Source organism: Scylla paramamosain, chromosome 3 (genome assembly GCF_035594125.1).
Source record: "Scylla paramamosain isolate STU-SP2022 chromosome 3, ASM3559412v1, whole genome shotgun sequence".
In the NCBI taxonomy this organism is placed as follows: domain Eukaryota; kingdom Metazoa; phylum Arthropoda; class Malacostraca; order Decapoda; family Portunidae; genus Scylla; species Scylla paramamosain.
Window position 1 is genome coordinate 11,552,501 of NC_087153.1, and position 25,135 is coordinate 11,577,635.

The 25,135-nt window shown below is 45.9% G+C and overlaps 1 protein-coding gene across 5 annotated transcripts in view; it reads right to left on the reverse strand.

Moving 5' to 3' along the window:
• Window positions 1-25,135, reverse strand: part of LOC135090232 (uncharacterized) — a 238,062-nt gene that overhangs the window by 185,260 nt on the left and 27,667 nt on the right. For 2 of the 5 annotated variants that reach the window (XM_063986793.1, XM_063986782.1), the window contains exon 1: window positions 9,365-10,054. The exons of the other annotated variants lie outside the window; for them this stretch is intronic. The gene's annotated coding sequence lies outside the window, so the exon portion shown is untranslated. Of the gene's footprint in view, window positions 1-9,364; window positions 10,055-25,135 lie in introns of those variants that run through there. 5 annotated transcript variants of the gene reach the window in all.

A 25,135-nucleotide genomic window follows, 5' to 3' on the forward strand; every position in this document is an offset into this window, starting at 1 on the left:
TCTACCCTTATTTGCTACAACTACTTCCCTCCTCCTTTTTCCTCCTCCTCCTCCTCCTCCTCCTCCATCCTCCTCCACCTCCTCCTCCTCCTCCTCCTCCTCCTCCTCCTCCTCCTCATCATCATCATCATCATCATCATCATCATCATCATCATCATCATCATCATCATCATCACTATTATCCAATTATTATTACAACGACTACTTCTAATACTTCAACTACTACTGCTTCCCTCTGCCCTCCCATACATTCTTTCAACTGTTTTCATTGAGGGCCTTCGTTGCCAGTCTTAAGGAACTTCACTCCTTTATCTCAAAATATATCTTTTGTACTCCTCCCCCTCCTCTCCCTTCTCTCTCCCCTTCTACTACTACTACGTACTACTACTACTATTAAACTTCCTAATAAGGCTTCCTAAACGGCGTCCTCCTTTTCTGGGCCCATAGAATGTTGTTTGCTACTTGTTCCTCTCTTCCTATAATCCTAATCCTTTCTTTTTTAATTCCTTTCCACTACATCAACTCTCTCTCCTCCTCCTCCTCCTCCAAGATTCCACCTCATCATTATAATCCACTTCCTCCATCACAGTACCTCTTGCCATACTTCCTTCTCCCTCCACTCTCTGAATCACCTCCTCGCCACTCTCCTCCCATGATACCCCGTGCCCTCAGGTGTGAAGGGAAAGTCAGGTAAGCAACACGCGTCTTGGCACCGGCACGCTATACGCCCATCACGAAGCTATTTCCCCAGCCAATCTATTTCCCGGCGCTTTTATTAATACCCCGGGAGGAAGCCGTAAATGTCTTAACACGGGGATCATTGGTTGCCCCACACGCGCTCGATGTTGATGGTTGATGTTGATGTTGTTGTTTAGCGCAGGTCTGATTGCTTCTCACGATCGACGCCTAACAAAGGATCGTAAATGGGAGGGAAAGTCACGGGTGTTTAAAGTGAGTAATTAAACCAGATAAGCGAAAGTTACTTCCTTCCACATCCTTCCACCTCTTCGTCTACAGGTAGCTGGGTGGGTGTTGTGTATACGTGGCTCCATCAACAGGTGAGTGGTCCTCGTAAACCACAGGTAGTAGAGTCATAAACACGGCGGAGAACAAACTTTCTTCCCCCCACTGAGCTACTGTGTTAACGTGCATTAGTCAGGCAGGCGGATGGGCTCACTCCTTCACCACTCCTTCACTCACTCCCTTCGCCACTCCTTCACTCACTCCTTCGCCACTCATCGAGGCAAAACAAAGGCTGCTGCTATTACCTGCGGGTGGAGCACGAATTACCCTGGTGGTTGGTTCGCTTCATTAACAGGTATTACGGGTCCTTGGTTCCTACCTTCCCCCCTCTTCCCTCTCCTTTATTCCTGTCTCTCCCCTCTATGCAATTATATTCCACTCAGTCAGTTAGATCGTGTAGTGCCACACAAACAGCCTTATAAGGACCAAATAGGTACTGCTGTTTGGCTTTCTGTTCCTCCTCTTACTTTTCCTTTTCTTCCTCCTCCTCCTCCTTCTCCCTTCCCATCAGAAGCACAAATGGAGTCAGGGAACAGCCAAGACAAGCAGAGGAAAGGAAGACACCCTAGCAAAGGCAAAGCATGCTTGCTGCCAGGGAAGGAAACTCACCAACTCGAAGGAATATTGTAAGAGTTTGCTCGCTTCGCCCACCCAAACTCCCTCGCTTCCTCCCAGTGACCCGTGGCAGCCTCAGGACTTTTCCCGTGTCCTCTCCTCAAGATTGCCTCACAGCCTTCGACTTATTATTTTTATTTCCTTTTTTTCTCCTTCGTTCTCCTTCACTCTATCTCTGTGTGTGTGTGTGTGTGTGTGTGTGTGTGTGTGTGTGTGTGTGTGTGTGTGTGTGTGTGTGTGTGTGTGTGTGTGTGTGTGTGTGTGTGTGTGTGTGTGTGTAAGTGTGTGGGTGCGTTTTGGTCTGTCTGTCATGCTCTCTGCTAAGCCTCACTTCCTCGATTCTCATCAGTATTTAAGTATCTGGTCCCCTTCAATCTGCCTCCCTTTTGATGCATCCAGCCACCTCATATTGCACAAGAACTAACCTGGCGGGCTTGCCTCACAGCCTGGGGAGGAGGAGGAGGAGGGAGGAGGAGGAGGAGGAGGAGGAGGAGGAGAGAGGAGGAGGAGGACGAACAAGAACAAGAACAAATGGAACAAGGGCAAAAACATGCAGGAGAATATGGAGCATAAGAACAACAACAATAACTACACTACAATACTACTACTACTACTGCTACTACCACTACTACTAACCACTACTACTACTAATAATAATAATAATAATAATACAGTGCATGAAACAAAAAAAAGCACACAAACCAACGAACAAACAGAGAAACAAGCAAAAGATAAAAGAATGAATAAAAGAAGAGACGAAGAGGAGAAGCAGCAGCAACAGCAGCAGCAGTAGCAGCAGCAGTCGGAGGAGGAAGACGAAGAAGAAAAAGAGGAATGCTGTTGCGGTATGATAAGGGATAGAGGGAGAATGAAATCCAGAGGACGAAAGGAAGAAGAGAAGACTGGATACTCTGCAGAAAAGAGAGAGAGAGAGAGAGAGAGAGAGAGAGAGAGAGAGAGAGAGAGAAGAGAAGAGAGAGGAGAGAGAGAGAGAGAGAGAGAGAGAGAGAGAGAGAGAGAGAGAGAGAGAGAAAGCCAGGGTGTGTGGTGGGAGATGGAACAAGGATGAGTCTGAAGAAGGAGCCTTTTGGAGGAGCCGTGACTGAGGCTTGGGCTGAGTCTGGGAGTTGCAAACAGTTCCCTCTGGGGGCATGTGGGACAGAAAGAGCGGGCGGAGGGAGCGGGGGGCGGTGGACGTGCTGGGGACTCCGCCTTGGGCATTACTACCACCTCCACCACCAGCCAACCACCTGGGCTCTCTCTATCTCTCTCTTTCTCTTTCTCTCTCTTCATGTATGCCACGTGACTCCTCTTTCTTCAGCGTTTCGTCCTCCTCTTCTTTCCTCTTTATCTTTTTTTTACTACATTATTCCTTTTCTTTCTCATTCTCCTTTAACATTATTTCTTAATTCTACTTTTCATTCACTTCCTTCTCCATATTTTGTTTCCCGCTTTTTTGTCACTACAGTTGTTCCCTTGCCTATATCGTGTAACAGTAAAATCCCTCTCATCCCGGCATTCGAGTATCCGGCAGCTTCAAGTATCCGGCACATTTTTCCTCCCGAGCCTTAAAAATCAATAAAAAATCAATGTGTACTCATGAAATCCATTAAAATTCCCGCGCGAGGCATACTTTGTCCCCTCGCCACCAGAGCGCACTGCTTCGCGCCACCCGCGGCCCACTGCACTGTGTTTACTCAGTGACTCAGTCCCGCGTGTGCACTGTTTTATCGCCTGACGCCTTCATCATGCCTAAAGTTGTAGAAAAGAGGAAGCGTGTTGTGCTTACACTTAAGCAGCTGATCAGATCAGCTGCTGATTAAGATCAGCTGATCTTTGTTATGGTAAGATGCGTGAGTGTAGGTGGTGATTGTGGACATAATTTCACTTCTATTCAAGTATCCGGCATGTCGGCGGTCCCGTTGATGCCGGATAAGAGGGATTTTACTGTATCTCTTTATTTCTATCTTTCTTTGTGTGCTACGTATTCGTCTTCTATTTTCTTTGTGTTCCTTTTTTTTCTTTATTTATTTAATTGAATTTCAGGCTATTCCGCAACTTATTCTGTTTTACGTGCAAATTCCAATCCCTCTCTTGCTTTATTTCCCCTTCTCCTCCCTGCAAATACCACACACACACACACACACACACACACACACTCACACACACACACACACACACACACACCAGTGGTAACATTAGAAAAAGTAGTAGTAGTGTAGTAGTAGTAGTATATTTGACAAAAAAGAAAATAGTTGTAGGAAAGAGATCAGAGCTAAAAACACCACGTCTAAATAAAGCAATGATATCTTAAAAGGGCAAACACTATACCTCCGTTTATAAAGTTACTAAGAACAACAGATAAAGGTAACAACATCTGACACAACGCAAAAAAAACAAAGCTTCACACACACACACACACACACACACACACACACACACCACTTCAACACTCGTGTCTCTGTACCCAAGCCAACACATTTCCTCAACAACCAGTGACAGTAAAGCAGGTTACACTAAATCCTTGGCGGAACAACAGGTGACAGGAACAGACTTGTGCTTCATTCATGCACGCGTGTGTGTGCAGGTGTGCGTCGGAGTGATTACAACCTTGCTACTACCATCTGAACATATTCTTGCCAAGGGTCACTGCGATAAACTTTAGGATAAACTTTACGACTACACTATTTATTGACTATCACCTTTAATGAGCCTTTTTTCACTCGAGTTTATTACCCTAGGTCAATGTTCCCTCTTACATTAAAAAAACTAAGGAAAGCGGCAGGAAAAGACTTAATCCTATAACACTGCCTGCTGTTACTGGTTCCCTGATCATCTGTCGTGTGTTGGAGTGGTCACGTATTAACTACACTGTGCTTGAGAAGTAGTTTTTTTTAGATAGATAGGTGGTGTAAATAAGGTTTTCTGAGGGTATATTCTCAAAAAATTAAGAAATGGAGAAAAAAAAAGGAAGAAACAAACAATAAAATAACAAAAAAATGAAAGAAAGAAGAAAAGAAAGGAACAAGAAGGAAAGAAAGCAAGAAATAAAGAAAGAAAGTAAGAAAAGTCGAACCTCCAACACAAAAACAAAACCAAGGAACACTCGTAAAACTTGACGCCGAAAATACTCGTAAACATAATCCCCTCTCTCTCTCTCTCTCTTCTCCTCTCTCTCTCTCTCTTCTCTCTCTCTCTCTCTCTCTCTCTCTCCTTCCCGCAGAGGGGGTAATTACCATATATAATTAACCACTTTCAACGGTATTTCAGCCCCCCCCCCCCCCCAGCACCCCCTACCATGCCTATGTAGTGTAATCTGATCTCCTGTACCCATTACCCCACTCTCTACCCTCCCCCTATTCCATCTCGACCCAACCCACTACCCACCCCCCTATCCCACCTCTACCCTATCTACCACCTCCCTACCCCACAGGACGCCCAGACACGCCCATTCCCTTCCCTCTCTCTCCTTGCACTTATCCTCTTCTTTTCATCCACTCATCCTACCTCCTTATGAATCTCTCTCACGTATTTCCTCCTCCCTCATTCATGCATTCATTTCTCTCTCTCTCTCTTCTCTCTCTCTCTCTCACTCCTCGTCTCTCTCTCTCTCTCTCTCTCTCTCTCTCTCTCTTCATTCGTAAGAGCATCGTGTTTCCCCTCGTGGTCTCCTCACTTATTATATTCCTCTCCCCTCACTCCTTCTCTGCTCACTCCTTCACTCCTCTTCTCTTCTCCCCTCGTTGCCCTGCTCAGACTCGTACCTTTTCCCCTCACTCCCTGCCTGTCTGCTTCTCTCGTGTTCTCCCCTCGTGTTGCGAACTTGTCTTATCATTTCCCCTCATTTCACTTCCCCTCACTTCAAACATCCAGTACTTCCTTCCCCCTTCCTGTCTTTGGCTTCGTAATGTCACCTCCGGATCTCTTTACCTAATCTCTCTCTCTCTCTCTCTCTCTCTCTCTCTCTCTCTCTCCTCTCTCTCTCTCTCTCTCTCTCTCTCTCTCTGACTCACGCGCTAAGTCTCCCCCCCGAACACACTATCTGAAGGCTTTTAGCAAATACGACAGTGAGTTATAGGCGCGTCTTCTTACTCCGAGTCACCAAGGGCCTATGTGTATTACTGTTCACGAAGCAAAGGTCAAGCTGGCGTGAGATTCGCTGGGCCCTCCACCCACGTCATCTTTTGTTTGTCTGGTCAGGGAGTGACTGTAGTGAGACTGGACAGGGAGTGGTTTATGGTAAAGGTTTGGGGTAGTATTTTGTTTCTGTTTCTCCATGTAGGGATTTTTTATATATATATATTTTTTTCTGTTTAGTGTTGCCATGGTAAGAGAATATCATATGCTACTGGGCGATTCATGATTTGTGGTTCTTCTTAGGTGTGTTGAGTGTATGTTAGATAGTTGTATCTCTCTCTCTCTCTCTCTCTCTCTCCTCTCTCTCTCTCCTCTCTCTCTCTCTCTCTCCCTTCTCCTCTCTCTCTCTCTCTCCTCGTGTCAGGAGAGAGCAATGGGGAGGAGCGGTGTTGTTTTCACGACGTTCATACGCCTGACTAGCGCCACAACAACACTGCCAGGCCTCATCACCGACACACACACACACACACACTACACACACACAACCACCCACCCAACACCGCCTCGCCCAGCGCACTGTTTCCCTCTGCTGCCCGTCCCCCACGTAAACACAGGCCACGTGTGACAGATGAGGTCGCTAAACAAACCCTAGTATATAAGAATAACGATGTAAACAATATCAACATAAATATCAATTAATATAATGGCTTCCGACTTCTGTTCCTCGTCTCCTTTGCTTTCCTGTCGCTGTTGTCTTCCGTCAGTCTCCAGGTAACAGAAGCAAGACCTGACTGAATGCAGTATAGGGAGCAAAGACCTTGGTTATATCTTGTGTTTCTTGTAGGTGTTCTAGGTAACATAAATAACACTTAATTCAAAAGAGTATTAGAGCGTAAAGGGTAAAGAGCGTGCTTATGAGATCTTGTATTTCTTGTAGTGTTCTAGATGTCACTTACAACACCTGAGTGAATACGGCATTGAGAGTAAAGGGCCTGGGATTAATTTAATGGAGATCTTGGGTTTCTTGCTCACGAGTGTGCACGAGGACCAGTGCACACAAGGGAATGTCGTCCTCGGTCGTTGTTGCGTCGTGGCAGCCAATAGAGTGTGCGAGGCGGGAGGGAGTGTGCTAGGAGGAGGGCGGCGCGAAGTGTGCTTCCTGTACGTGTCTTTGTGGCGCAGCGCGAGGCAGGAAGGAGGCTGGGAGGGAGGGGACGCGGCGAGGGAGGAGAAATGAAAGTTGACAGCGAGGGATGTAGGGAAGCAGGACACCATGTGTTGTGTTGTAACTCCTCCACACGCACGCTCGTCACTGCCACGCACCTCAAAAAAAAAAAAAAAAACGCATTACAGTTCTGTTGAGCATTAGTGTCAGTTTTTTTCTTTAGCCACTGCAAGGAATGACAACCAGAACTCACAGTGTACAACACTTGCACTGTTATTTGAAGAGTTTTCGCAATGCCATCCAGCAACACACGTCACACCCACTTGACTTACATAGAAAAAAAAACACGACTATTACCGCCACCACCCCCGTGACGATGAGGAAAGCATTCTCGTGTCTGCGAGGAACCTTTGACCCGTTCAGCACCAGGACATAGATTTAACATTGTCCCGCGCACCATTATAAGATCGTACTAGGTTTATGATATTCTCGTGATGAAGAGAAGACCGTGTATGTAGAAAGGTTATGGACATGGAAGTAGACGGAAGAAGAGGAAAAGGGAGATCGAAGATCCGATGCAAGGATAACATCGCGAATGACAAGCAGGAAAAGATCTGAGCGAACAGACACGCAAAATAGAAAAAAAAGAAAAAAAAAAAGGAGAGGTTAGCAAGAAACAGTGACCCCCATAGAGAAATTGATTTAAGCTCAAGAAAGAAAGAAAAAAAAAAACTGTCGTAACGATAACGTTCAAAATCATCTCTAGCTTCTAATCCACTATTATCACATCTCCATTCATCCTTTCCCGACGAATAACTGGTAATCATATTAAACATGGAAATTCCCCAGCATTGAAAGGACAAAATGCAGGCCTTTCTTGTCTGTTTATTTTCACCCTCTCTTCCCCTCGCCGTCGCCTACATGCTGCGCCGTTGCTACACGACTCCTTATAGAAATTATCACCTTTAGAATGTTTTCCTCCATAAGTCTTGCGTTCGCCTCTCCAGTTGTTATTACGCGACTAAGCTCCGCCAACACCTCGTGCTACACACACACGCACACACACACACACACACACACACACACACACACTACACAAACACACACACACACACACACACACGGGCACCTGATCCGGCTGACATACAAGCTCCTCCGATCAAAGCTGATTTTGTGTGCAATTCAAGACAACGCTCGGCGCCTTCCACCTTCCCTTTGACCCTTTCTCCCTACTTCGCACACCACTCACACCCACTCCTGCTTATGACACAGACTAACTCCTCCCACACACACACACACACACACACACAGACAGAAGCAGGGCCGACACGCCACGAATGATGACTCGCCCCTGGGTCACAGCCGCTCCTGCACTGCAGGAAATAGTTACCATGAGGCGGAATAACTTTCACTTCGGCCGCCATTCTGGAGCAGAGTCGTGTGTCGTCAACGTCACAAACACTCGTTTCCGCGGCCAATCGCTTCCCTTCCCCCGACAGTTGCTTTTCCGTGTGTTAAAGGACAACGTTTGGTGCGAAAACAGAGTACAAAACTATTCACTTGGAAACTTGTGTATTAGTTTACCGTTCCCCAATGTTGAAAGCCACAATAATGTTTAAACTTTTGCATGTAGAAATAAAATAGAATAAATAAACCAAGTGTTTCTCCATACGGCTTTTGTTTTGTTTTCCACTTGTGTTGTAGATATATTTTGCAGACTGCCTCACTTACACCGAAAAAGGCACAGTGTTTTCTGGCATTCTCGCACAGAAGGACAAGCATAACACACACCAACAAAAACACGTCAGCACTCATGTCCCCAAATAGTGCAGGTGGTCCGCTTTGGAAGTGTTCCACCTGCCTTATACACAACCTAACCAAAGTCTAGTGCTGTTTTTGGTCTTCTACGTGCCTGCTGTGGCCGCGTGGGGCTGGTCAGGGGCACAGATGGAGCAGAAGGTGTGAGAAGCATCACCAGCAGGCACCAGCGTCCCCCCCGCCCTTGCCGCAGCCTCGTCAAGGCCGCGCCACCACCAGGTAACAAACAACGCGCCACGTGATTATTCCTGTCCCGACACATCGTACACCAATCTTGAGAACTCCTCACTCGCACTGTGTTCCTCTGTCACCTCGTGTAAGTGTCAGGTTCTACACAGTTTCAAAGGCCACACTTCATCACACGGTCACGGAGGGTCACCGTAAGCCAACCGTCACACAAGATAATGCAACACCTGATTCATCTTTTTATCAGTCTCAAGTTCTTCGCGCAACCTATTTTCTCAGCACGCTTGTTTAAATTTTCACACACACACACACACACACACACACACACACACACACACACACACACACATATACACCACGTAAATACCATGCAGTTACTCTTTGTTATCTGAGTGGCCTGAGGCAAGGCGCCACAAGCATTAACACTGAGGTGGTTTGGCGAAACGCGGGAACCTAACATGTATAATCTGCACCACCAACCTCCTCAGGATCACCGTGTCAAAGCAGAACACGACTGCTCGCGGCTAGAAAGCGCACAACCCCGCACAACTCTCGAACTGAAGTGTGAGGCGACGCGCGGAGGTGGCGGGTGGAGTGGGCGCGCCGGGGGGGCCGGGGCGGTGTGGAAACACTCACTCACCGAGCCAGCAAAACACAGACTGCATGGCCGAGGCCCGCCAGACGCGAGAAAGAGGCGGCGGCGGAGGAGGGTGGAGGAGGAGGGGGGGAGTTGAGAAGGACGGATGGCGGGAAGGAAGGAGTGGTTGTTAGGATAACTTACGACGCTCCGGTGATTGTCCTTCCCGACCAATGGCAAGAGACGCCGAGGGACGGAAGGTGGTAGAAGTGAAAATTGAAGAAACGATGCCAACAAAAAGTAGAAGGATGGTCAGTCTTATCGGCCACAAGAAAAAGGTCAAAGGAAAGAAAAAAGAAACATAAAGAGATAAAAACTCAGGCAAGAAAAGTGACAAAGACGGAGGGTCGAAAAAAAAAAAAATAGAAACTGGCAAAATGATAAGCACAAAACAAGGAAGACGGAGAGAGAAAGAGAAAGAAAAGAACAAAAGATAAAAGACTAAGAGCCGCCGCTTCGAGACGCACAAGACAGGCAGCGTGAAGAAGCACAAACAAACAGTGACACGATTCACATGTGACAGCCCATGAGGAGGAAGAGGAGGAGGAGGAGGAAACACTGAGCTCTGCTACGCTGCGTCAGGCTCTTGGCAACTGTGTGAAGGCGTAGCACCACATCACCTTCCCACCCACTTCACGACTCTTTCCTGAATACTTCGCCTGCCGTCCCGTCTTGCTCTTAAGGGTGTTGCTTCTCTCACACCGGGACAAAAACAACTGTCACCTTCCCTTCCGGAAGCGCCAAGCATCACACTCCTGCAGGATGCGTAGCGAGGGGAACAAGGGAAGCGGAGAAGTGTCAGTGCTTCCCTCAGCTGCGCGGGGAGGCAGCCTTAGTAAGTCGAGAAACCAGATGTTACGAGGGTGAGAGAGTAGGAAAGGGAAGGAAGGAGAGAGGGGAGGGTGGGAGATAAGTTGGGTGGGAGGGGATTTTCAAACATTCTCCCACAGAACCACACACTTCACCTTTGTCACACAACACACACACACACACACACACACACAGCACACGAGCCATAAATTCATCCTCAGTCTAAATCCCCATCTCACCCAGCCAGCCATTCTCTCCCAACAATTAAAGTTCCCACCCAACTAGAAAGACGAAAACAAACGCCCAAGGAGATGCAGGCAAGAGAACACTTAACTCCAAGCCTCTTTCTTCTTTCTAATCTGCCAACGTACTGTCTCCACACGCGTGACGGTCTGCACAACACAGCTCACGCCCCTCACCTCACACCCCCCTCCACACAGTCACGGACACACAACGCACCCTCACTCACAGAATCTGAAAAAAAGAAAGCCTGCAGCAAGGCACGGAATTAAGAGTAAAGAACATTTCCCAAGATAAACATGGAGTAAATACAAACTCAGTCACGGACGCACTACGCAGCCTCGCTCAGAGCTTGAAAAAGAAAAGAAATTTGCAGCAACGCACGAATTAAGAGTAAAAGAAAATTTTCCATCAAGATAAACGTGGAGGAAATACGAACTTATGGAGAGGCGATAAGTTGCTAGCATTCAGCGTTCAGGCGTGGTGATAACAGGAATCCGGGCTCGTATTCTGAAACACCACGGCCTCTCATGAAGACTATTTTCAAAAGCCACACAGATGATGAGTCGGGTTCTCATGATATCTTTAGCTATTAATAGTGCAGAATGCTGGTTAAAACTATCACTAGAACGATGAATACACTCTTGAAAACCTCTATACTAATCTCCACTAGGACCTATTTAAAGCAGAAGATACGACGCAGTGACATTCGAGGATACGAGTTTCTGAGTTCGAGTCCCGCAGAAAGCTGTCAATTTATCGAGCTATCACTGAGTGGCCGAGAAACACCCACACGCTTCCTACCAACCTTATCTCCAACGACTGCATCAAGAGGCTCTACGGAACGGCATGAGCAAAGATATCACTAAAGAACTACCAGACACTGCACGGACGAGGACCAACTCAGCTTCCACAAAATATAGGAAACATGGAAGCGAGAAAACATTTAATAACACGCTTGGACTGAATTTTCCCTTCGCTTGGCAGGATGAGCGAGCAGCAGAGAGAGGGCAGCCCTGTCTCTCTCCTATCTGGTCAGTACAGCGGAGAAGGAACGGCACCACCACAACCACAGATGGGAAGAGGAGACGGAGATGCTGAGAGGGGCGATGAGTTGCTCGGTAAAGGCGTGGCGATGGAAGAGAAGAGAAAGTAGGGTATAATAATGATTTACGATAACGATACCAATTTTAATTCAGAAGTACTCTATATTTAAACCTTTAGAATATTATCTTAACCATTTTAGTATACCAGTATGTATAACGTCATACCAAAAAAAAATGTACCTCACGCGAAATAAAGTGTATTATTATTATCAGTAGTAGTAGTAGTAGTAGTAGTAGTAGTAGTAGTAGTAGTAGTAGTAGTAGTATAAAAAAAAAACTCGATTACAAAAGGACGAAGAACAAAACATATATCTATTGCAATATTATGATGATACAAAATACATGCAAATTATGCTACCTGTGAAAAGTTTGTCAGGTACGAATCATCCCACATCGGTTTTGTTGTTAATCAGCATTCCGCCCTCTCAGTGATAAAGGAACGAGGCGCACCAATACGAGAGCACGAGGACAAAAAGTGGAGGCAACACGGAGAGTCTCATTAACACAGCAGCGCAGGTAACGAGTAGCATTAGCAATCAGGGGAGCGTGGGGAGTCAAAGGCTTCTCAAGGACCGGGACTAAGGAATACACACGTGGAAGGCAGCCAGGGAATATCGAGCTAAGAGTATGGGAAGTAATCAGAATAATTCGTGAGGAGATACATCAGAGTGGTCTCGGAGGAATGCTACGGTCACAACCATAAGGAGTACAGAAAATTAACGAGTGGCCGGAGGGGACTGAGGTGTGCAGGCCCCTCCGCCCACCGACAGCCATCCGCCACCGCCCCTCAGCTCGCCACACAGCAGCCAGCCACCGCCCACCGATCGCACACAGCCTAAAGTTTTCGGATCAATAATCAATTTATAACGCCGGTCCCTCCCTGCCCTCCGCCCACGCGCCACCACATGCCGCCACTCGCGCCCACGCTCACTCCGGCAAACATGTTGTTCCCACGCTACTTCTATGACAGTATTCTAAGTCTCTAGTATTGCTGTATTTAAGAGTTTCAACGGAAAGGTATTTGAGTTTTTTAGTGCGTTTTCATAATCCTACAGAGAGCTTATATAGCTTTATTCTCCATCACCATGGTAAAAACACTCGTGGGAATCCGATTAATGAGCTCTGTGGGCCTTGAAAACAATTCTAATGAGACCCCTGAGCCTTTAGGAATACAGGCCCTACTGGTGCTGTTTTTCTCTTATAAAAGGGTAACTTATCCCCTATACCAGATAAATAACATGCACCTTGTAAAATTAGTTGATAAATAAATGTTTCGAAAAGTGTTACAATAAACAACTGTGCCAGCATGGTGTCTCGAGCAGCTGCTCGGGACACTATCGCTTACTTTTATGACATCAGCCGCTCCTCAAGCCAGCCACACACGCTGCTCTGGTCTGCACCCCAAGCTCTTTGGTGAGATCAGCGCTGAGCAAACACTCCACACCTGCGTCCCTCAAGTGACTACTCGAGGCAAGGCGGAAGTAAAACGATGAGGCTTGAACTCCACTTGATCAGTCTTCTAAAGCTTATCTGTTGACGTCCGGTCTCGTTTAAGCCTATACCAAGCCTTGCAATCCCATTACCGACAAGGCTCTTCTTTGACATACGCAGCAGATCTAAGAAGTGTCAGGACTTACAAGCATCCCAGAGACCCGTGTGCTGGCGATTCACTGCAAGTCTCACACCAAGGACTAGATTCTAAAACACTTCTATGCCCACACTTCCACTCCATTCAAAAGGCTCTAGTTGAAGTTACACAGGTTTTTTATTTATTTATTTTTTTATGGTTTTTGTGACAGATTAACGAGATTTTCACATCATTAACAAGAGAAACACTCTTGAGAACCTGTTTAATCATCTCTGTGGCCTTTGAAAACAGTCGTGGCGAGAGAGCAAAGCGCTTCAGAATATGGACCCAAATGTCATGTGTCAGGGAATATCGCACTGCAGGAGAGATCTCGAGCCTGCAGTTTCTCGCCCCAGTGGACTGCAGCCTTGAGATTCAGGAGCAAACTTGGTCCCGACGGCAGGAAGTATTATCAGGGCAGCTTCCCTCCCTAGTCGGCTGTGCGCTGCCCCTCACGCGGCTTGTTTGTTTAGCAGTGACGGGCCACGGGCAAGATTTGGTATTGGGGAGGCTGAGAAGTCCTGCCTTACTCAATCCTACCCCGCTGTGTGTGTTGGGTGTTGGCTTGCAGTATATCAACCGGAAACATTCTCTCTCTCTCTCTCTCTCTCTCTCTCTCTCTCTCTCTCTCTCTCTCTCTCTCTCTCTCTCTCTCTCTCTCTCTCTTTCTCTGTCTGGCTGCAGAGGATTTCCAGGTTTCTGTAACTCAGCAATAACCACGGGACTACGGCAGGCAGGGAGGAAGGGAGGCAGGGAGGCATGGAGGGAGTAAAGGAGGCAGACGGACAGCGGGACAGGGAGATAAAGAGGAAGGCAAGGAGGTAGGATGGCAGGGAGGAAGGAAGGCACATAGGGAGGAAAGGGGATAGAGAGACAGGGAGAGTGGGATGAAGGGAGATAGTGAGGCAGCGAGGCAGGGAGACAGGAAGGAAGGGAGGCAGACAGACAGGGAGGCAGGCAGACAAGGAGGAGAAGAAGAAAAGCACGGAGGCACGGAGGCAGTGAAGCAGGGAGGAAAGGAGGTAGAGAGGAAGGCAGGGCAGGGAGACAAGGAAAAAAAGCAGAGAGGCAGGGAGGCAGTGAAGCAGGGAAGGGAGGGAGGGAGAGAGGGAGGGGGAGGGAGGAAACCCGTGGTCAGGAGCAGTGCAGCATCTATCCCACCAACACAGCATCAAGACGACTTCCGTAACGACAGCCACGGCCATCACTCCTGCCTACAACAATAACCATCACCCTTCCATCACCACCACCACCGCCACCACCACCACCACAGTCTAGCTCCATTACCTGCGCCGCTTCTAAGTTGCTGTGGCCTTGAGCAAAGTTTCCCGTAAGTTTGACGCAAGAGAGATTAGCGCCAATAAGCCCCGAGGTTCAATTTACTAATAAAGAGAGGACTTTTTCCCGCCTCTAATATTCGAGTACCGGAGGCCAGGCTGGGAGTCAGTGAGCGCCCTTCCTTTTTACACTCGCCTCCTTACCAGTATTAGATTATTATTATTATTATTATCATCATCATCATTATTATTATTATTTTTTTTTTGTGAGTGCAGTTTTCCCCTATCATAAGTGCTAGTCTTGAGTCACTGAGGTCTCTCCTCCTTACACTCGCCTCCTTGCCAGTATTGAGTATGGATTTTTCTCCTACCATCAGCGCTAAAATCTTAAGAGCACTCGTACAGTACAGCCGCAGCACTGATAGGAGTCTTGACTGGGTTCAAATACACTGTGATGCCAAAAGATACCAAAATTGATTGCGTTCCGGCATCGTGAGGGGAAGATAAAATATTTCCTCAGGAGTAAAGCGGAGGCGTACCCAAGGCGCGCTTCGATAAGTCAACTTTTTCAGAGGAGGCAGGATTCTTTAAAACACGGAGCAAACTTCCTAAGGAGAGAAAAATTCAGGCATCCTAGAGAGAGGCTGCAGCAGGCAAGTAGCGGCAGCCAGACTGAGCAGGCAGAGAGGGAAGCAAGGAAGGAAGCACCAGACAGCAGGAGAGCAGGCAGCAGAGGAAGGAGGGAGGGAAGCAGACAGGGAGAGAGGGAGAGAAGCAGACAGGGAGGTAGGGAGAGAGGCACACAGGACAGCAGGAGACAGGATAGCAGGATAGCAGGCAGGCAGGAGAGGAGGAGGGAGGGCGCTGGAGGGTCCCTGATGCAGCCCAAATATTAAGCTCCTCCCGGTGACGCGAGGTTTGGCGGGACACAAATTACCGAAGGCGGCGGCTCTCATGCTCCATTCGCTCTCGAAATTACTTGGGTTCACTTCGAAGTCGCGGAGTCTCGAGAAGAAATTGGTGGTTTAGAGTGTGGATTCCTGGGGCTGAGTGTGTCATCTGGGAGAGTGTATTGGTGGGGTGACTGTGCTGATGGTGTTAACTGCGGCGGGAGTGTGTGTGCGTATGTGTGTGTGCGTGCTGAGTGTGTGGATGTGTGTGTGGTGGCGAGATGAGTATATCTTAAGTGCGTCATCAAGGTGAGTGTGTTGGTAAGGCGTGTGTGCTAAGTGTATTGACAGGATGAGTGTGTTGGCAGAGTGAGTGTGTTGGCAGGGTTAGCGTGTGCTGAGTGTAATGACTGGGTGTGAATTGGGAGGGTGAGTATGTCGGCAGGGTGAGCTATACTGTCAGGATGAATGAGTGCTGAGTATACTGACAACATGAATAATAACTGAACGCACACATCTCCCTTCCGAAAATAAAACTCCGCTATCACCAAACCCACAAATAAAACCCCAAATACAAAATAAGTAGGGAGACGTTACAGATAACCACTACGGCTCAATTTCACCATAACACGCACCATCACCTCCAACCGCACTGCAGCCGCCACTAAGACCCCTGAAGAGAGAGACCTATACACTAGAATGCCGGTGAGAGGAGAAGACCCGCCACTTGTCTCGGTCTACACCTTCTTCTCTTGGCCGACGCCCGACCTCTTCCTGCCATGAGTTAGCACACTTCGAGCATCTCACCCCGACAACCCTGCGCTGCTCCCCCTCCTTCCTCACTATAAATTGTGATAGAAGAACGCTCAGGATAAGCAAGGAAAGAGCGAACGAGGGGAGGAGGGAGGATGAGGGAAGGAGCGCGGAGCAGGGCAGGGTGGGAGATAAGAAGGCAGAGTGCTGAGGGAGGGATGTTTGTATGATTAGAGGAAACCAGGTTAAGAAGGAGGAGGAGGAGGAGGAGGAGGAGGAGGAGGAGGAGGAGGAGGAGGACGACGACGACGACGACGACGACGACGACGACGACGACGACGACGACGACGACGACGACGACGACGACGACAACAGCAACAGCAACAGCAGAAGCAGAGCCAGAAGGATGGACGTACGTAGAAGGGAGAGAAATGGAAAAGATGAAGGGCGGGAGGTCTGTCTGGCGGGGGAGAAAAGAGGAGAGGATAGAGGGAAGGAGAGAAGTGCCGCCCACCACCACATCAGCACATCACCAGGTGTGGGTGGGACTGGCGGAGCGGCACCGGATGACTCACACTTCCGCACCCACGCCCTTCCCGACACCCGATATCACTATGCAGGACGCTACTCCCGATAACAGGCAGCAGGAAGGAACCAGGCGAGGCGGAGAGGCGAGGGGAGAAGCAGAGAGGGGTGGCGGCGAACCAGCTGACTGCCTAGTGAGTTGGAGGGAGGGAAAGGAAGGGAGGGTGGGGAAGCAGGGCTAGGGTACAGGGCGGGGCTTTGGTAGGCAGAGGCGGTCGACGTGGTGACACTAAGTGATAATTTACGACGGACACAGCGACTTACTCGTGTGAATAATGGTGAGAGAGAGAGAGAGAGAGAGAGAGAGAGAGAGAGAGAGAGAGAGAGAGAGAGAGAGAGAGAGAGAGAGGGGGGGTGAAGGGGTATCCTAAATTATTAACAGCGCTCGGTCATTCTGTCTGCCTGTCTGTCTGTCTGCCTGCCTGCCAGACACATGTTTTCACACCTAGGAAGCCTGACTATAGACCTTAAAGCCAGCACTATTCAACACACAATAGTCGAGAATATAATAAAAAGAAAACGAAATCCACAACAGAATAATTCAAGTAACAGCTCTCTCTCTCTCTCTCTCTCTCTCTCTCTCTCTCTCTCTCTCTCTCTCTCTCTCTCTCTCTCTCTCTCTCTCTCTCTCTCTCTCTCTCTCTCTGCAGACAGGAAAGCCGCTGTCTCCACACACCCCCACACAAGACTATTGATTGCAGCCACTAAGCGTCTCTTCATTATCCACACCAGGCGACGAGGCGACACACACAAAGACAAGAGAGAGAGGTGAGGAAGTTGTTTACCTGAGCTCCGAGACTCGCACCGGGCAGTATCAACACTCACCTGCAATTAAAAAACAAAGGAAAGAGAGTTAAGACAAATAAAGTAAAGAACAACTACGTAATATAGCTCGTATTTAAAACAGTTACTCTTGAATGTGTTTGTATGCATGATAGAGAACTACAAAACTTTATTTATTTATTTTTTTTTTGCATCGTTTTCTTCCTTTTTTTTCTACTTTCTTCATAATTTCCTTATTTTTATTTTTTTTATATATTTTTTGCAGATTTTCTTGTTTTTTTTCACTTCTTTTAATTCTTGCTTGAGTTTTACATGATTTCCTTTTTTCTTTTATTTCATACACGATTTCTTCCAGCTATTTTTTTTTTTTATTTCTTATATGATTTTTCACATTATTCATTTGTTTTCTTTGTTTTTCTTTTTAACCAGATTTTTACATGTTTTCTTTTTTTCCTTTTTTTTTCTCTTTTTTTTTTTACACGAACAGAAACACACTTTGCCTCGTTAATAAAACATATCACTCACACTCTTCATCCACGTCTCGCCGGAGAGGTAAACACACCCATGCTGCCTGTCACTAAACTTCCTCAACACCCGTGTACTAGAGGAGTCTGACCCAGGCCTCCCTCAGCGCTGCGGATGCCACGCTCTTTATCATCAGCCCAGATAACCTGCCGTCCATCATGTCTTTCCCATCACCATTACTCAAGAGGCGGCTATTAATTCACCCCACTCCATCATACCCAGCCACTTTATTCGCTTTCTAATCTCTCCAGAAACCTTCCCCGGCTCAACGTATTCCCTGCTCTTCCATGCTTTACGAATTCACGTTTTCTCTTCTCCTCTATATTTGATTCGTTACAAATTGCACTATACGTTGATTTAGGAGTTTATTTCACCACAATTTTTTTTTTCTTCTGATAACTATCCTTAGCTTTACGTCAGATATATAATGATGAACTTCACTTCGGCGCAACACTAAACTGCTCCAATTAACTTCAGTCGGTCTCAAAAAACACAAGTAAAAAAAAAAAAAAGAGAATTTTTTTTTTTCTTTTTTCAAACCGCGTGCCAATATAATAATTTCACTTCTATTTGGCGCATCTTTCCTTAATCATTAACCACTCTGAGGCATCTTTTCTTGTTCTACACCCACTTCCAAGCAGAAATTGCAAAATCTATCCTTTTTATTCCCGTTTTTCTTTTAGATGCTTATTATGGTTCCATACGTCGTTTTTTTAATATGTGAACTGTTGAATATCGCAGTGAAAGGATTGAGTTACTATGCATTTGTAAATTTAAGTGATAAATAAATGTTTAAAAATGTTTTATATGTCTCGTGAACAGCACACTTAACCCTCTAACAGTTATGGATTCCCCTCAAGCTCATATCTGGTGCTAGTTTCCTGTTTGAATTCAGAAGACAGTGCTGATAGTAAAAGTAGTGATTATGATAGTATGTATATATGAGTTCGATTTTCTTTTCTTATTTTATGATTATTACTACATTTATTATTATTTATCTACAGTAGTTCAGATATTTTAGTGCCTGTAGCTTTAGACTGGTTTAGAAAATTGTTATAAAGGGCTAAAGAGACTTTCTTTTTCAAATCTTCGTTTCATAGAATCACATAGTCGTTCACCTTACATCTCCAATCTCTCTCTCTCTCTCTCTCTCTCTCTCTCCTCTCTCTCTCTCTCTCTCTCTCTCTCTCTCCTCTCTCTCTCTCTCTCTCTCTCTCTCTCTCTCTCTCTCTCTCTCTCTCTCGCATCCGGTGACATGATAGTTACTGTACCACTCTATCGTTTCAGCAGCACTAGCCTAAAAGAACACGATGAACGACAAATCATCACAAACAAAATAAACAGAACGCTTCCTCGGGCCCACACACGTGACAAAGGGACGATTTTTTAAGACGTCAACACAAAAGAGCGAATTAGCACAACTCTTGCCTCCGTTCATCCTCTCGCGGTCATAAGTGAATTGGGAAACCTTAAACGAGCGAGTGTGTGTTTTCCATCCCGAGAGAAGAGGAAAACTGACCCGCTTCTTATTTCAGGACTTGGCAAACCAATTAGGGATCTCACGCACGCACATAAAACACATGTACGAACTCACGACTAGGATTTAAGACGCTCCTTTCAGTGGGTTTAAAGAAAATTAAAGAACGTAAATTTGGTATCACTGTTTTGCGACCTTAATCTTTACCTTAATTCTTATCTTTCCCCGGTCTGCTTGCTCTAAATTGCCTACATTTTCTCCATTCCTCGTTATCTTACTCTATTTTTTACCCTTTCCTGGCCTCCCAATTCTTCTTTATCTTAGTCTACTCTTTACCCTTTCATGGCTTAGCTATTCTAGACTTCTTACATTTCTCCATCTCCCTTTACTCTAATATTTACATTTTTCTGGCCTGCATACACCAAATTACCTACTTTTCTCCATCCCTCTTTACCTTACTCTTGATTCTTTCCTGGCCTTGCTACAGTACATTACCTTCACTTTTCCAATCCCTTTCATCCTAATCTTTTCTCTTCCCCCGGCCTGCTTGCTCTAAATTGCCAACTTTTCCTTATACGTCTTTACCTTACTCCTTCCTCTTTACCCTTCCCTGGCCTTGCTGCACTAAATTACCTACATTTCTCCATTTCTCTCCCTCTCCCTCTCGAAGTTCCCAACGCGATAGCTTCTCCAAACGACTTTCTTTGTTTCTTTCGCTACCAGACTCCGGGAGAAGCTGCTCCTCCACCCCTGCGGCTAACACAACTTTGAAAGGAGAGTATCAAGAAGACTCCTAAAGGCGAGGATTTATGTGAAGCTGCACCGCGTTTTTTCTCCCAGTGCAGGCAATACAAGGTTTTCTGAAAGCTGCTTCTTTTTGGCTCTCTTTGGTTTCTGGTTCGTGTTTCTGTCTGTCTGTCTGTCTGTCTGTGTGTGTGTGGGGGGGGGTTCTTCAGGTACTCGTGTGTGTGTGTGTGTGTGTGTGTGTGTGTGTGTGTGTGTGTGTGTGTGTGTGTGTGTGTGTGTGTGTGTGTGTGTGTGTGTGTGTGTGTGTGTGTGTGTGTGTGTGTGTGTGTGTGTGGTGGGGGGGGCTATCTGGAGGATTCTCTCTCTCTCTCTCTCTCTCTCCTCTCTCTCTCTCTCATCTCTCTCTCTCTCTCTCTCTCTCTCTCTGGATGTTTTAAAAGAAGAAAATGTGTGCAAGATGTGTGCCATTCCCAACTTTCTACATAAAAATTGGCGAAGCGGAGTTTTGCCGTGAGAAAAGCTGAACAAGTAATAATGGATTTTTAAGGAAGTATTTTTATGATCACGAATGTTAAAATTAGGGAAATTAATTAACATGAACAAAGATTTAATCCCATGAGTGAAAACCACAGCGAAAGAAGGAAGAGAAGCATAAGTAGACAGATAAACAGATAGATGTAAGAGATAAAAGATGATGAAAAGTGAATGAATGGATAAACAGATGAAGCAATGAATGAGACCAAGAACTTTAAGGGGACCATCTGCCGGAACACAGAAAAATCCCCAATAATGAACCAATTCCCATAATTAAAACAGGATGCAACACAACAGTACAAATCCCTTAATCCGAATATCTATGGAATGAAACCCACCTGAATTACCAAACATCTCCAATTAACCCTTTGACTGTTACCTGATACATCTTTCATTAATCATAAACCACTCTGATAAACTTCTTTTCGTTCTACAGCCACGTTTAAATATAATATGCGACAAACACTCGAAAGCTCTTTTTTTTTTTTTTTTTTTTTCATTCCCGCTGGTGCTTGTGAAAGATCTTTTGCTGTGTCTGTTTGACTTTAAATCGTCGGATACTGCAATGAAAGAGTCAAAGGATGCTACTGGAGATACAAAGAGGGCATTAGTCAAGCTCCACAGCACCTTGATGACGTCTTAGATATACCCCCTTGGGATTAAAGTAACTGGAGTGAACGAATCTTTCCTCTTTCTTCTTTTTTTGCCTTATTAATCCCTAGTGTGGTGGCTCGCTCTTATATGTTGTTCCCAATATCTTCTGTCTTGTGTATCCTCTTCCTCCAGGCGTGGTTGTCTCATATCTCTCTGAATTCCATCTCTCCACCTAACCTTCTTTAGATCATCCCAGTACACACAAAGCCCTCCATAACCTTGCCACACTCCCGGACACCCCGACACTGCCCAGCAAGGTCCGGGTATTGAGACGCCGAGCAGCGCAGCGGGTGTCGATTTACTGGCATGCGTAGGTCATTCTGGACATGAGTAAGTAGCGGGGAGTAGGATGGTTCGCAGTGGGAGTGAGCGGCTCAAGGAAGCATTGACTCTCTCTTAGCTTCCTTCGAGCGGCCTCTGAAGCTGACCAACGCCTAGCAGGAAGCAGTGAAGCGCCGTGCCTGTAATGCTGGTGACGCTAGTGGGACAATCCACTCTTACGAACAACTTCCGAATTATGATTCTCTCCTCAAGTTTGTATGACCTAGTACAAGTTTAGACTGTAATACAGAAGTAGGCAGGTCTTAATTCTCTGACTGCTATTCTTTCTCGATCTTTTGTTGTCATATAAGAAAGGATATGGTCAAAGGCAACAAAAATCAGTAGTGTTAAAGTTTCCAAGCTCATTACGGCACGGGAACCCATGACCACGAACACACACACACACACACACACACACACACACACACACACACACACACAGTTACTGAAATCCTCACTAAATAAAACCCGGCTAACAAACCACGTGGCTGTAAATTCAGGAGCAGAACGCATGCAATAATTGGCTACTGATTCAAGCTGAGAAATATCCTGGCGGCGCAAAATACCCGGACGCTCCCAGATTCCCGCGGCGGCGCCTCGTTTCTTCTCCCTTAATAATGAACGCGTCGGGTCCCGCGGCCTCGGCTTATTATTGGGAGACGCGGGGAACACGAAGCTAATTATCAGGACGGTGGAGCAACGCCGCCACAATTATTTTATTACGCTCTTAAACTAACTGAGCGGCGGGTCGTTGTGAAATTGTGTTCATCTACGTCATGAGTAAGGAGTGCGGTCTCGTATTACGTACGTTGAAAGAGGTTAATGTCGTGGAGGCTCTGCACAAGGAAATTAATAATGGAATCGAGAAATAGATGACTGAGTAGAGGAAAAAAGATAAGTTGTGTTCATCTACTTCAGGAGTAGATTGGTCTTGTATTACCTACTTTGTTGAGAGGTTAATATCCTCTATGTTTTACACAAGATGATAAAGAACGACAAATAAATGGACGACTGAGTAGGGGAAGGAATAAGGATATTAATCTACGTCAGGAAAAATTACTGTGGTCTCGTATTGTGTCCCTTGTTGAGAGGTTAATATTGGGGAAGTTTTGCACAAGGAAATTAATAATGAAATAAACAAATAGACGACTGAGTACAAGAAAACAAATGGTTAATCTACATCAGGAGTAAAGAGTGTGGCCTCGTATCATCCACTCTGTTGAGAGGCTAATACCCTACACGCTTTGCACGAGGAAGTTAATAATGAAATAAACAAACAGTCGGTTCACAAAGAGATGAAGTAAAGATAAATAACATTATGAAAAAAAATAAATAAATAAATAAAATAAATGAAAATATGAATCTGTTGAAAATGAAGGAATTAATAAATTAACAAATAAGAAGAGACTATATTAACTGAATTGTGTAGGTTTCAGGAGCTGTAAAGTGTAGGTCAACCGGTCCTTTGTAATTTCTTTGTGTGCTCATGTTTATTATATCACATCTGTATAATCATAGAGCTTCCTTGACCTTCACTGCGATCTGCAACGACTCACACAAGGCAATGACTCAAAACAAGGCATGGAGTTTTTACAAGCAATACAAGGACTAAAAGAATAGATTTTGCAATTTCTAACCAGTAAAATGTTTGAAGGTGACTGTACAAAAATAAATGTCCTGGAGTGATTAGTGATTAAGGAAAGATATGCTAAATAACAGTAAAAGGGTTAAAATAGTCTCTCTCTCTCTCTCTCTCTCTCTCTCTCTCTCTCTCTCTCTCTCTCTCTCTCTCTCTCTCTCTCTCTCTCTCTCTCTGTGTGTGTGTGTGTGTGTGTGTGTGTGTGTGTGTGTGTGTGTGAGAAGCAGAAAAGGTCGTGGGATGCGGGAAATGCTGGTAAAGGCAGAAGGTGTGGCGGAACAAGGGCGTGGGTAGTGAAGTGGACCAGCCAGGGTGGAAATGGGTCGTGGGAACCAGGATGCGGGGGCGTCCATCCATCCCTCGCCTGTACGTCCTTGCTGGGCCGTGAGTTCCTTGCATCACCACCTTACGCCTCAGGTTTGTGTTATCATGCACTGTCTGAACTTGTATCTCTATTCCAGCTAACCAGTTTCCATGAGTTCTTTTTGACATAGGCCTCTACTTTATGTTGTCATGCACTGTCTGAATTTATATCCTTATTTCAGGTAAGGATTTTCATGAGTTCTTTGTTAGAATATTATTTGAGGTAACCAGTTTCTATGAGTTCTTTGACATGACATCCTCAAGTTTACACTGGTATGGAGTGTTTGAATCGATATGGTATTTCATTTCACCCACTGCAATCAAGTTTACTGTCTTTCAAAAAGGAATCCAACAGAATTGTTTCTTTACATATTTTATTACCTCCGATACATGCACACTGTTTGAATATACATGCTACTTCAACTCTCCAATTGCAGTCCATCTACCTGTCTTTCAAAAATTTCACACCATCTAGCTGTCTTTCATAATTGCAATCCATCTAGCTGTCTTTTGAAACTGCAATCCATTTACCTCTCTTTCATAATTGCAATCTATCTAGCTGTCTTTCAAAACTGCAATCTATCTAACTCCCTCTCAAAACACTATCCATAAAGTTTACATTTCATTACGTATTTCATGACCACCAACACATCACCCTTCTACGCAAAAAGATTTTCTCTCGTGCATCCTCCTCCTGGCATATCACCTCCTCACATCCTCCCACTCCCCTTCACCTCACATCCCATGCGATCCACATCACCCATGAACTTGACAGGACGCGTGACCCCCCCCTGACCCACTCCACCACCCATTCACCTTACTCCTTAAAAGAACGCTTCTCAAACCTAATCTTCGCGCGGTACCTTTTCGCTCTGCCGGTCCTCTTGCTCCTCCCCGCACCTCTCCCTCCTCCCCACAATGGAGTCAGGCAAAGAGATTAGGTGTGAGTGTCAGGCTAGAAGGCGTCAGCTACTCTGGGGACATCAGACAAGAGTGGCGGGGTTCGTCTGTACCAAGCGGGTCTGTACCTTACTTGTCCAACCGCCCCAAACCACGACATGCCAGGCAGATTGAGGAAACGTGCCCGCCTGACCTGGCCCGGGGAAGGTACGGAATCACCCTCGTCTATGTATCTTCGCCTGTTCCGTATATACTAACATATGTATACGGTTAGATTATGTGTCGTGTTGTATGCTTTTTTTTTTTTTTTGCCTCTATTGTTTTCTTTATTGTTTCTTGTATGCTTCTCGTATCTTCTGTCTTCTCTCTTACTTTTTTCTCCC